The sequence below is a fragment of the Acomys russatus genome, chromosome 3 (genome assembly GCF_903995435.1).
Source record: "Acomys russatus chromosome 3, mAcoRus1.1, whole genome shotgun sequence".
Lineage (NCBI taxonomy): Eukaryota > Metazoa > Chordata > Mammalia > Rodentia > Muridae > Acomys > Acomys russatus.
The window spans coordinates 1,991,177-2,003,401 of NC_067139.1; positions in this window are offsets into that span (position 1 = coordinate 1,991,177).

Here is a 12,225-nt window from a genome sequence, read left to right on the forward strand (position 1 = left end):
TTCTGCTCCCCTGTAGAGATGTCATACTGTGTTTAGCTAAACCTTCCTCCTCACGCAGCTGTATGCAACAAGCCTGCCTCTTCCATACACACACACACACACACACACACACACACACACACACACACACAAGTTCTCAGGCTACTTGTGTATCTTCATGAAAGCAGAAGCCCACTAGATGCCAGCTTTTCTATTGGTGTATCTGCAGTTTCTTCTTTCCCTCCTTGCCCCAGTCAGGTCTACCCCAAAGCTGTGCCAGCCACAGCGACAAACCTAAAGCCCAGAGGATTAGGAAAACAAACACTTCAAAGGCAACAGAAACAGCACCGATGGCATAATAAACAAAGAAATGGGTGGATAAATGTATATTCTCTTGCTTCACTCAACGAATAAAGATTAAATGTTTTAAAAAAACCTCTCAGAAGTTAATATTCACCCAATGAGTAAAGATTAAATTGAAAACTCTTCTCTCAGAATAGGTTCAGATGTCAATAGAGAATTCCAAACTAGGTCTGAGACTTGGCTAGACGTGGGAAGAGTGAAAATAATGAAAAAGAACCACAACCAGAGGCTGGGTTCTCAGGAAAGTACCACTTTCAGGGTAAGTAGTACCACTTTTCTAAAAGCAATAGTCTTAGTGGTAATTGTAAATAAGAAATGCTTAGCAGTGAAAATTAAAGGCCTTTAAAATACACTCTCAAATTCGGAAGACATGCACACTGTTTCTAGAAAGGGAGACATTTTAAAATTATACTTAATTATAAATCAAAAGGATGTTCTGACTGTACCCGCTAAGTCACATAAGGCTATTGCTACCTGCCTACTCTTCTTTTCTTTTTTTTCATTTGAAAAAAATTTTCCAGGACTGGAGGGATGGCTATGTGGTTAAGAGCACTTGCAGAGGATCAGAGTGTGGTTCCCAACACCCTCGTCCTATGCTCACAACTGGCTTTAACTCCAGCTCCAGGGAAACCAGCATCCTCTTTTGGCCTCTGTCAGTACTCAAATGCTTGTGGCATCAATACATACACATGAGCATGTATACTTATACAATAGCAATAAATGACTTATTAGTTAGAAATAATTCTCCAAGCCAGACATTCAATCCAGGCGTGTTGGATCACATGTGCATGTCTAATGCTTGGAGGCTCAGGCAGAAATGTCCCAAGTCCCAAACCATTCTAGGATACACAGTGAGCTCTAGGCAAATCTATGCTGTGGAGTTAGACTCTGTGTCACTTCTCTCCAAAAACCAATATTTCAAAATATACAGAGAATATAGTTACAGTGGTAGTGGTGGTGAGCTAGCATTCTACATCCGGGCAAGCTGGCATTATGAGAAAACACTAGACATACAGAAAACCAAAGAAGATCATAGAATAAACTAATTATGTCATATTATAGGGGAAACACTAAATATTCAACAAAAAATGTATTGAAAATTTAAAGAGAGGAGATACACTGATATATAGAGGCAGACCCATCAGAATAACCACTGATTTTCCAATGGGAACTCCAATGTGAGAAAGGCATGGAAGAGTATATTTCAAGTCCAGAAAGATTACAACTGCCATCCCAAACTACTATATTTCATGATGTAAGAAGATAGAAAAACTTTGCATTGAAAAAAGCAGGCAAGAGCAATTTATGCTACTATGCGTGCACTACAGAAGATATTGGAATGAAATTTTCAAATGGAAGAGAATGCTAAACACATCAAAGAAACTGCAGAAAAAAAAAAACACTAAAAATGCTAAGACATCTGTTAAGCAAATGAAGACCGAGAAAACACCACGAAACCAGAAAAAAGGCAGGAATTAATAAGCATCTTTCATTAATAACTCTGAATATCCATCAATGGACTCAACTGTCTACTCAAAAGACACTGAGGAGCAGATAGGATTAGAAAGTAGCATCCATCTTTTTGTTGCCTTCAGGTTCACAACTAAAGACAGACAGGGTGAAGGATGAGCAAAGTTATTCCAGTAAAATGGAATCTTTATTCTCATATCTTCAGTCAACACACATCAGAAGAAATAAGCTTACTTCATACAGATCAAGAGAACAGTCCCTCAATAGACTGTTGCCACTCAAAACAAATATGCACTGAACACAATTATACGCAATATTGTAAAACAAATACTACCAGAATTAAAGTCACAGATTAACATAGCATAGTCATAGTATGTGGCTTCAATACCCTACTGTCACCAATAGATCATACATGCAAAAATGAATTGAGAAATACTAGAGATAACTGACACTATAAATCAAATGGACTTAACAGAAATTTAATGAGCATTTCGGTCAAACACTAGAGAATATTCATTCCTCTCAGCAGTCTTGAATGTTTTCTAAAACTGATCACATATTAGGCCACAAAGATAGCCTAAATGAAATGTAGGAACATTTTAATAACTTCCTATGTTCTATCTGACCACAATAAGGATTAAAGGTTAAAAGTAAAGGAACAAAGGATAACAAGAAAAACTGCAGAAACTGCACAAACCTCTGGAGACGAAACAGTATTAACGAATAATAACTGGATTACTGAAAGAAACCCAAGAAACTTAAAAGTTCCCATGGTCAGAAGACAATGAAAACATAACTCATCAAAACCTATGGCATCCGAGGAAGGTGGTGCTGTGGTTGCTACCTCCACTCCCACCGCAGTTGGAAGCCAATCTCCAGCTAGACCTGGACCCACCTTGGGGGTTGCAACCTAGAGGACCTCAAGAGTGTGGAGACCCTGCCAAACCAAAGACTGCAGAGGGACTGGTCACAGGGACCCTGGTGGAGAAGGAAGGGGTGCTGATAACGGGAAGACAGCCATGGTGAGCATCAGACGTCAGTCAATACAGTCTCCGTACCAGCAAAAGTTGCTGAAAAGAGAAGTGTGCCCAAGTTCAGCTGAGCACACCTCACACTCCAGGCCCACTATAAAAATAAGTGCAATTTTCTAATGCAAAAAAAGGATGCTCCATGAGTCCATTTTTATTTATTTTTGATCTCATGTTTTGTTGTCTTACTTTTTAATAAAGTCTCTATTTTATGGTATTAAAATTTTGTTGTGTTTATTTTTAAAAGATCTGTTTATTTAATGTGGGTTCTAGAACCCTATTATGGGTTCTAGAAAAGGAACCTGAATCCTCTGCAAGAACAGGAAGAGCTTTCACCCACTAAGCCATATCTTTCTAGCCTCTTGATTGTGTTTTTAATTTTTAAAGATTTATTTATTTGTTTTTTATATGTATGTGTGAATGTCTTTGTACCTGTGTGTGTGTGCACTGCCTGAGGAGCCAGAAGAGGGCTCTGCATGCCCTGGAGTGGGAACTCTCAGGCCGTTGTGAGCCACCATGTGGGCACTGGGAATTGAATTCCTATTCTTTGCAAAAGCAGGAAGAGCTCTTAATTATTAAGCCATCTCTCCAGCCCCTCTGGTTTCCTTTTTATTTACACAAACACATTCATTAAAATTGTTTCTTTGCTGTTTAACTTTGCTTTTTTTCATCTCTCTTATTTGCTGTTCTTATTTTCATTTTTTTCTGTATTGTCCCCACTTTTTTGCTACTATATTGTATTGCTCTCAGTTTGTTTATGTAAAAATACTTTTATTTCTACTTTTAGAATTTCATACAATGTATTTTGGTCATATCCACCACAAACTTCTCCCACTAAGTCCTTACTGATCCACCCCAACTATCAAACCCCTCAAAACTATGTCCTATTTATTTTTTATTTTAAAACCCTTCTAACAGGGAGCTTGAGAGACAGCTCAGTGGTTAAGAGCACCGACTACTCTTCAAGAGGACCGGGTTCAGTCACCAGCACCCACACGGCAGGTTACAACAAACCATTTGTAACCCCAAGATCTGACACTCTCACATAGACATACATGCAAGCAAAACACCTATGCACATAAAATAAAAATAAATTAATTTTTAAAAACCTGTCTAATCAAATTTGTGCTGTCTGTATTCTTTGTATAAGACCGTCCACGGGAGTGTGACCAGCCTACCAGGAGCTACTCTCAAAAAGAACTAACCTCCTTCCCTAGAAGACACCACTGGCCATAGATTGTCAGCTAAGAGTTGGAGTGCATGTATGTCTTTCCTTGCCATGCTGTGATGGTGACTTGCTTGATTTTCACGCAGGTCTTTCTCAGGCAAACACAGATATACCATGAGTACAAACGGGCAGTGTACCTCTCATGTCCAGCAAATCCTTTTGTTCTTCAGTCTCTGTCTCTCACCGTCTGTCTGCTCACTCTTTGTCCATGGTGGACTCAGAACATGGAGGAGAGGTTGTGATATAGATCTCCCATTGATGGCTGAGCACTCCACAAACTGTGTGTTTCTGTGTTAGCTGCTGTTACACAAGGAACCTTCTCGGGTAAGCACTGAGTGCTTGCAGTAACCTATGGATAGAGATTCACATTTAGAGGTCAGTTTGATAGTAGGTCCATTTAGTAAAATAACAGTAGTAGGTTTACCTCTAGGACCTGTAATTTGCTAGCCATGGGTTCTTGCCCAGACTTGTAATACCATGAATTTTTTTCCTCCTGTTAAGTAGGCAGTAATCCAAACCAGAAGTGGTTCGTTGCTCCTACAATGTTCATGGTACTATTATACTCATGGGCATTTCTTTTTTATTGTTATTTTTCTTTTTTACATATACATTTATATCATTACATATAAATACAATAACTACATACAGCAAGGAGAACCACGAAACAATCAGGAATTATAAAAATGTTACATTCACAATGTTTTGGCTATTTGAATTTGGCAACCTTGAAGGAAACATCTTTCCTATCTTGGTGAGTCTAAAATTCACGGACATTTCTTGCTACATTAGCTCAGAGGGTTCACAGCATGGAAAGGCTGCTGCTAATTTTTTCTCCAACAACTTTCCCAGCACCTTCCAGGACTACTAACCAAGCTAGCAAACAGTGAAGATTTCTGGTCAGATTTTACATGATTTCTCTATGTCTTGTGACCAGCAATAGGCTTACCATCGAGTTCTCCTGACCATCCAAGAGCAGTAGCAATAGCTTTTATTGGTCGGTGGGTCTCTGGAACAACACTTTGTGGTAACACACACACAAAGCAGACGAAACTGTTGGATTCCATATGGCCTTTTAACATCCTTAGAGTAACTACTCTTCACCAATCCCATCTCTGCCCTGTACTCCCATCCACACTTAACCCTGCCTTCCCACTAGTCTCCTTTTCCCTCTGTATCTCCTGTATTCTGTTGTCCCCCACCCTACCAACGGTTTCTTTCTGACTTCCTAGATTTTATAGGTAGGACAAATTAAGTACAAAAAACCATAAATATTTGACCCTAAAATTTACATAAGATCTTCACAAGACATTTGTTTTTCTGACCTAGTGACCTAACTCAGTATAATATTTTCCAGCTACCATAATTTTCCTGAAAATCCCATAATTTCACATTTCTTTACAGATGAGTTAGATTCCATTATAAGTAAGGGCTGTGTTTTCATTATCTATCATCAGGTGATGGAGAGCGAGGATGTTTTCATGTTCCGGCTATAGTAAATAGAGTGGCTATGAATGTAGATGAGCATGTGTCTCTGTAGTGTGAAATAATGTAGCATATATGTACATATACATATATGTATAAATATGCATGTGTCGTATATATATGTGTGTATATATACATATATATGAAATATATGCCCAGAATTGGTATACTTGAGTTACATAATAGATCTATTTGTAGTGCTCTGAGGAACTGTCACACTAATTTGCACAGTGGCTGCTCCAGTTTGCACCCCCACTGATGGTACATCAGAGTTCCCCCCTCACCTCAACCTCACCAGAACATGTTACCTTTTCTTTCACAATTCTGACTGGTATAAGATGAAGTCTCAAAGTAGTTTTAATTTCTATTTCTCTGAGGACCAAGGTTGAACACTTAAAAATATTCTTTAGGCATTTGACTCTCCTCTGAGAATTCTGTGAAGTTCCATAGCCCATTGTTTAATTGAGCTTATGTTTTTTTGGGGTCAGTGCTTTAGTTCTTTGTATATTGTAGACATGAATCCTCTGCCAGATTTGTAACTGGCAAAGACATTTTCCCCATTCTGTGTGCTTCTTCTGCATAACAGTTGCCTTTTGCACCAGGGAGCCTTTTTAATTTCAGGAGGTCCTACTTGTCAGTGGTTGCTCTGACTTTGAGGGTGATGGGAGTCCTATTCAGAAAGCCGTCTTGCTTCTATATCCTGAAATCTACTTCTTGCTCTTTCTCCTAGAAGCTTAAAGGTTCAAAGTTGAACATGGAGATCTTTGATCCATTTGGGATTGATTCGTGTGCAGAATGAGATAGAAGGTCAAGTTTTATTCTACATGTTATTACATTTTCCCCACCCTAATACATTAAAGGGTTTTTTTTCCTACAATGTTTTCGTAGGGTTTCTTTTTTAACATTACTACAGGTGTGTGGACTTATATCAGAGCCCTCGGTTCTCTATATTATTAATTAGTGTATCTGTTTTTGCAGCAATATTATTCTGCCTTTACTACTAAGGCTCTATAGTATAAATAACATCAGGCATAGTAACACCTCCTCTGCCAGTGTTTTTACTATCAGGATAGTTTTAACTCTCGATAGCCTTAAGAATTGTAAGGTTTTTTAAAATTTCTGTGAGGATGTGCCTTGGAATTTTTTGATTGGGATTGCACACACTTCTAACAGAACTCAGAGCAATCAAAGTGCATCTGACCCAGAGGCCTCCATTTTGAAGATTAGCTCTCATAGTACTGGTAGGCACTGTGGTGGTTTGAATGAAAATGGCCCTCATAGGCTCATGGGGAGTGGCACTATCAGGAGGTGTGGCCTTGTTGGGAGAAGTGTGTCACTAGGATGGGCTTTGGAATTTCAGAAGCTCAAGACAGGCCGAGTGGCTCATGTCTCTTTCTGCTATCTGTGGATCCAGGAGTAGCACTCTCAGAACCTCCCTACCATCACGCTGCCCACCGTGATGACACTGGATGAAATCACTGAAGTTAAGTCAGCCCCAATTAAACATTTTTGGTTTGTTTTAATAAGAGTTGCCATGGTCATGGCATCTCTCCACAGCAAGTTGCCAAGGGAAAGAAGCAATCAATAGTCCCACCCAGCTGTGATGCCCTACAAACCACAATGACTAGCAAAGCAAAACATCCCCAAAGCTGCACTAGTGATGCATCTATCTGGCAGTAGCCGACTACTACTTAATTGTACTTAAAGACTGCGCAATAGGAGAAAAGGCATGCTTAATTCTGTAAGCCTAGACAAGGGCCCATGACTGGTGAAGCCATGGAACCTACAGGAGAGACTACTACTGCCACTTTTCCAAGACAGCATAGTCTCTGACTATATTCTTGTTTACTTTTCCAAGACAGAATTTCTCTGTGTAGGGTAGTCCAGCCTTGAACTCAGAAATCTGCCTGCCTCTGCCTCCTGAATGCTAGAACTAAAGGCATGTGCCACCGCATCCAGCAGCTTTCTGACTATATTCTTAATATCTATCCTTATACTTACTGGTAAGGGTAGCTCTCATCTCTCATGAAAAAAAGTTTCTTCTTGTGGCAGATAGAGACCATTACAGAAAGCTATATTGATCCAAATGCAGAGGACAGAGACCTTGGAGTGCCCAGCACCAAGTGACACAACTACAACACAACATCTACACCTAAGGTTCAGAGAGCATCACAAAAGAGCAGAAAGACTACAAGATCAGAAGACCAGGATGTCGGTTTTAAGACTGTCTATACAAGACAGGGAAGCTGCATCTATGAGCTCTCAACAATATGGTTGCCTAAACAAGACCCAAATAGTGAAAATACCAGTTACATGCCAGCGTGGATGGTGGACTCCCACAAGGCTCCACCCCTAGATAAAGATGTACAGAAAATTAAGGGCTGCTAAGAGAGGGAGAATCATCCTACCCAAAACATGAGCTCCTTGATTACTCAATTTCAAGCAGTCCAACCTAAATACACACACACACACACACACACACACACACACACACACACACACACACACACAATATATATATATATATACATATATATTTATATATAAACACATATATGAGCAATACTAAATGGGTTGACCAGGTTGCATTTATATATGTATTTATAAAGATAATTTTTTAAAAAGAAGCCATGAATTTGAGAGTGAGTTGGGAGGAGGGGTATGGGACAAGTTATAGAGAAGAGACAAGTAAGAAATTATGTAAATATAGTACACATGAATGAAAAAATTTCAATAGTATCTTATGCCTTAATGTGCTTCTGTACAGAATAGGAAGGAAAGTCATAGCACTAAGTGCCTTTGTAAAGAAACTGGAGAGATCCCATACTAGCAACTTAACAGCACACCTGAAAGTTCTAGAACAAAAGGAAACAGGCACTCTGAGGAGGAGTAGATGGCTGGAAACCATCAAACTCAGAGCTGAAATCAATAAATTGGAAACAAAGAAAACATTTCAAAGAATCAATGAAACCAAGAGCTGGTTCTTTGAGAAAATCAACAAGATTGACAAACCTTTAGCCAAACTAACTAAAAGGCAGAGGGAGAGTATTCAAATCAACAAAATCAAAAGTGAAAAGGGAGACATAACAATAGACATTGAGGAAATCCAAAGAATAATCAGGTCTTAATTCAAAAGCCTGTATGCTACAAAATAAGAAAACCTAAATGAAATGGACAATTTTCTTGTTAGCTACCAACTACCAAAATTGAATCAAGATCAGGTAAACAAATTGAATAGTCCTATTACACCTAAGGAAATAGAGGCAGTCATCAAAAGTCTCCCCCACCCTCCCAAAAAAGCACAGGACGAGATGGATTCTGTGCAGAATTCTACCAGACCTTCAGACAAGAGCTAATATCCAATTCTCTTTAAACTATTCCATAAAATAGAAACAGAAGGAACATTACCAAATTCATTCTATGAGGCCACAGTCACCTTGATACCTAAACCACAGAAAGACTCAACAAAGAGAATTTCAGACCAATTTCTCTTATGAACAGTGATGCAAAAATATTCAATGAAATACTCGCAAGCTGAATTCAAGAACACATCAAAACTCATTTACCATGACCAAGTAGGGTTCATCCCAGACACGCAGGGGTGGTTCAATATATGACAATCCATCAATGTAATTCATCATATCAACACACTGAAAGAAAAAAAACACATGATAATTTCCTTAGATGCCCAAAAAGCATTTGACAAAATCCAACACCCATTCATATTAAAAGTACTGAAGAGAGCAGGGATACAAGGCACATACCTAAACATAATAAAGACAATATACAGCAAGATGGTAACAAACATAAAACTAAATGGAAGGGGGGCTGGAGAGATGGCTCAGTGGTTAAGAGCACTGCCTGTTCTTCCAAAGGACCTGGATTCAATTCCCAGCACCCACATGGCAGCTCACAACTGTCTGTAACTCCAAGATCTGACACCCCTACACCAATGTACATAAGTTAAAATTAATACAATATTTTTTAAAAAACAAAATGGAAGGAAACAAATAAATTCCACTGAAATCAGGAACAAGACAAGGCTGTTCACTCTAACTGTATCTTTTCAATATAATACTTGAAGTCCTAGCTAGAGCAATAAGAAAACTAAAGGAGATCAAAGGGATACAAATTGACAAAGAAGAAGTCAAACTATCACTATTTGCAGGTGATATGTTAGTTTACATAAATGACCCCAAAAATTCTATCAAGGAACTCCTATGGCTGATAAACACCTTCAGCAAAGTAGCTGGATACAAAATCAACTCAAAAAATCAGTAGCCCTCCGGTACACAAGTGACAAACAGGTTGAGAAAGAAGTTAGGGAAACAACACCCTACACAATAGCCAAAAATAATATAAAGAATCTTGGTGTAACTCTAACCAAGAAAGTGAAAGATTTGTTTTAAAAAAACTTCAATTCTCTGAAGAAAGAATTTGAAAAAGATTTCAAAAGATGTAAAGATCTCCCATGCTCATAGATCAGGAAATCAACATAGTAAAAATGGCCATCTTACCAAAAACAATCTACAGATTCAATGCAATTTCCATCAAAATACCCACACTAATCTTTACTTGGAACAGAAAACTCATAATAGCTAAAACAATCCTGTACAATAAAAGATCTTCTGGAGGAATCCCCATCCCGGATCTCAAGCTGTACTATAGAGGATCAGTAATAAAAGCAGCATGGTACTGGCATAGAAATAGGCTGGTCGATCAATGGAAGTGAGTCGAAGACCCAGAAATAAACCCACACACCAATGGATACTTGATTTTTGACAAAGAAGCCAAATCCATACAACAGAAAAAAGACAGCATCTTCAACAAATGGTGCTGGTCTAACTGGATGGCTACATGTAGAAAAATGAAAATGGGTCTATATCTATCAACCTGCCCAAAACTGAGGTCCAAATGGATTAAAGACCTCAACATAAAACCAGACACACTAAATTTGTTAGAAGAAAAAATGAGGAAGAGCCTTGAGCTCATCGGCACAGGAGACAACTTCCTGAGCAGAACACCAACAGCTCAGGCCCTAAGATCAACCATCAATACATAGGACCTTATGAAACTGAAAAGCTTCTGTAAAGTGAAGGAAACTGTCAATAGAACAAAATGACAGCCTACAGACTGGGAAAAGCTCTTCACCAACCCTACATCTGACAAAGGTCTAATATCCAAAATATATAAAGAATTTAAGAAATTAAACATCACCAAACCAAATAATCCAATTTTTAAAATGGGGTACAGAACTAAACAGAGAATCCTCTACAGAGGAATATTGAATGACTGGGAAACTTAAAGAAATCCTCAACAACCCTAGTTATCAGGGAAATGCAATTCAAAACTACTCTGAGATTCCATCTTACACCTATCTGAATGTCTAAGATCAAAAACTCAGGTGACAGCACATGCTGGCAAGATGTGGAGAAAGGAGAACACTCCTCCATTACTGGTGGGAGTGCAACTTGTATAACCACTTTGTATATCAATCTGGTGCTTTCTCGGGAAATTGGGAATAACTCTACCTCAGGACCTAGCCATACCAATCCCAGGCATACACACAAATGATGCTCTAGCACACAACAGGGACATTTGCTCAACAATGTTCATAGCAGCTTTATTTGTAATAGTGAGAATCTGGAAACAACCCAGATGTCCCTCAACCAAAGAATGGATAAAGAAACTGTGGTAATCTACACAATGGAATACTATTCAGCTATTTTTGTTTGTTTTTTCAAGACAGGGTTTCTCTATATTATCTTGGCCATCCTGGACTCGCTTTGTAGACCAGGATGGCCTTGAACTCACAGAGATCCATCTGCCTCTGCCTCCCAAGTGCTGGGATTAAAGGTATGTGCCACCACTCCTGGCTCCTAGATAGTTTTTTTTAAAGTTGATAATGACAATATGTGATGGAGATTGATTTACATTCAGAAATTTAGATGCACCATAATAGGCGAGATATCTTCTTCAAGGCTGTCAAATACAAATAGCCAAAACACTAAGAATGTAACATTTATATAATTCCTGATTGTGTCATGGTTCTTCTGCTATAGGTAATCTATTGTATATATGGGTAATAATATAAAAAATAAAATTTTTGAAAAGAATGTGGAATTTTATCATCAAAGGCCTTTTCTACATCTAATGAGATGATAATATGGCTTCTGTCCTTGAATCTGTTTTAGTGGTGGATTATATTTTTATTAATTTCCATTTGTTGAACCATCTTTGCATCTTGTGATGAAGCCAACTTTATCATGGTGGATAGTAATTTTTAATGTAATTTTGAAGTCTATTAGCAATATTATATTGAGAATTTCTGTTTATAAATTCATCGGTGAGATTGGCCTATATTTCTCCTTCTTTTTTTGGGTCTTTGAGTTTTGCTATCAGGGTAATACTGGCTTCATGAAATGAATTTGAAGAATCTTCTTTCTTTTCTTTTTTTAAATGTATAAATTATGATTGCAGGTGTTGTGCCTCCATTGAAGATCAGGTAGATTTCCATGCTGAATCTGTTTGTCCCTGAACTCTTTTCAGTTGGAAGACACTGCCTCTCTTTCCTTTGTTACTGCTCTCTAAATTCTTTGCTTCACCTTGATTTAACATTGTTCAGCCACCATTTTCTTTAGTAAAACATGATTTTTTTTAAATCCTGGAACTCAC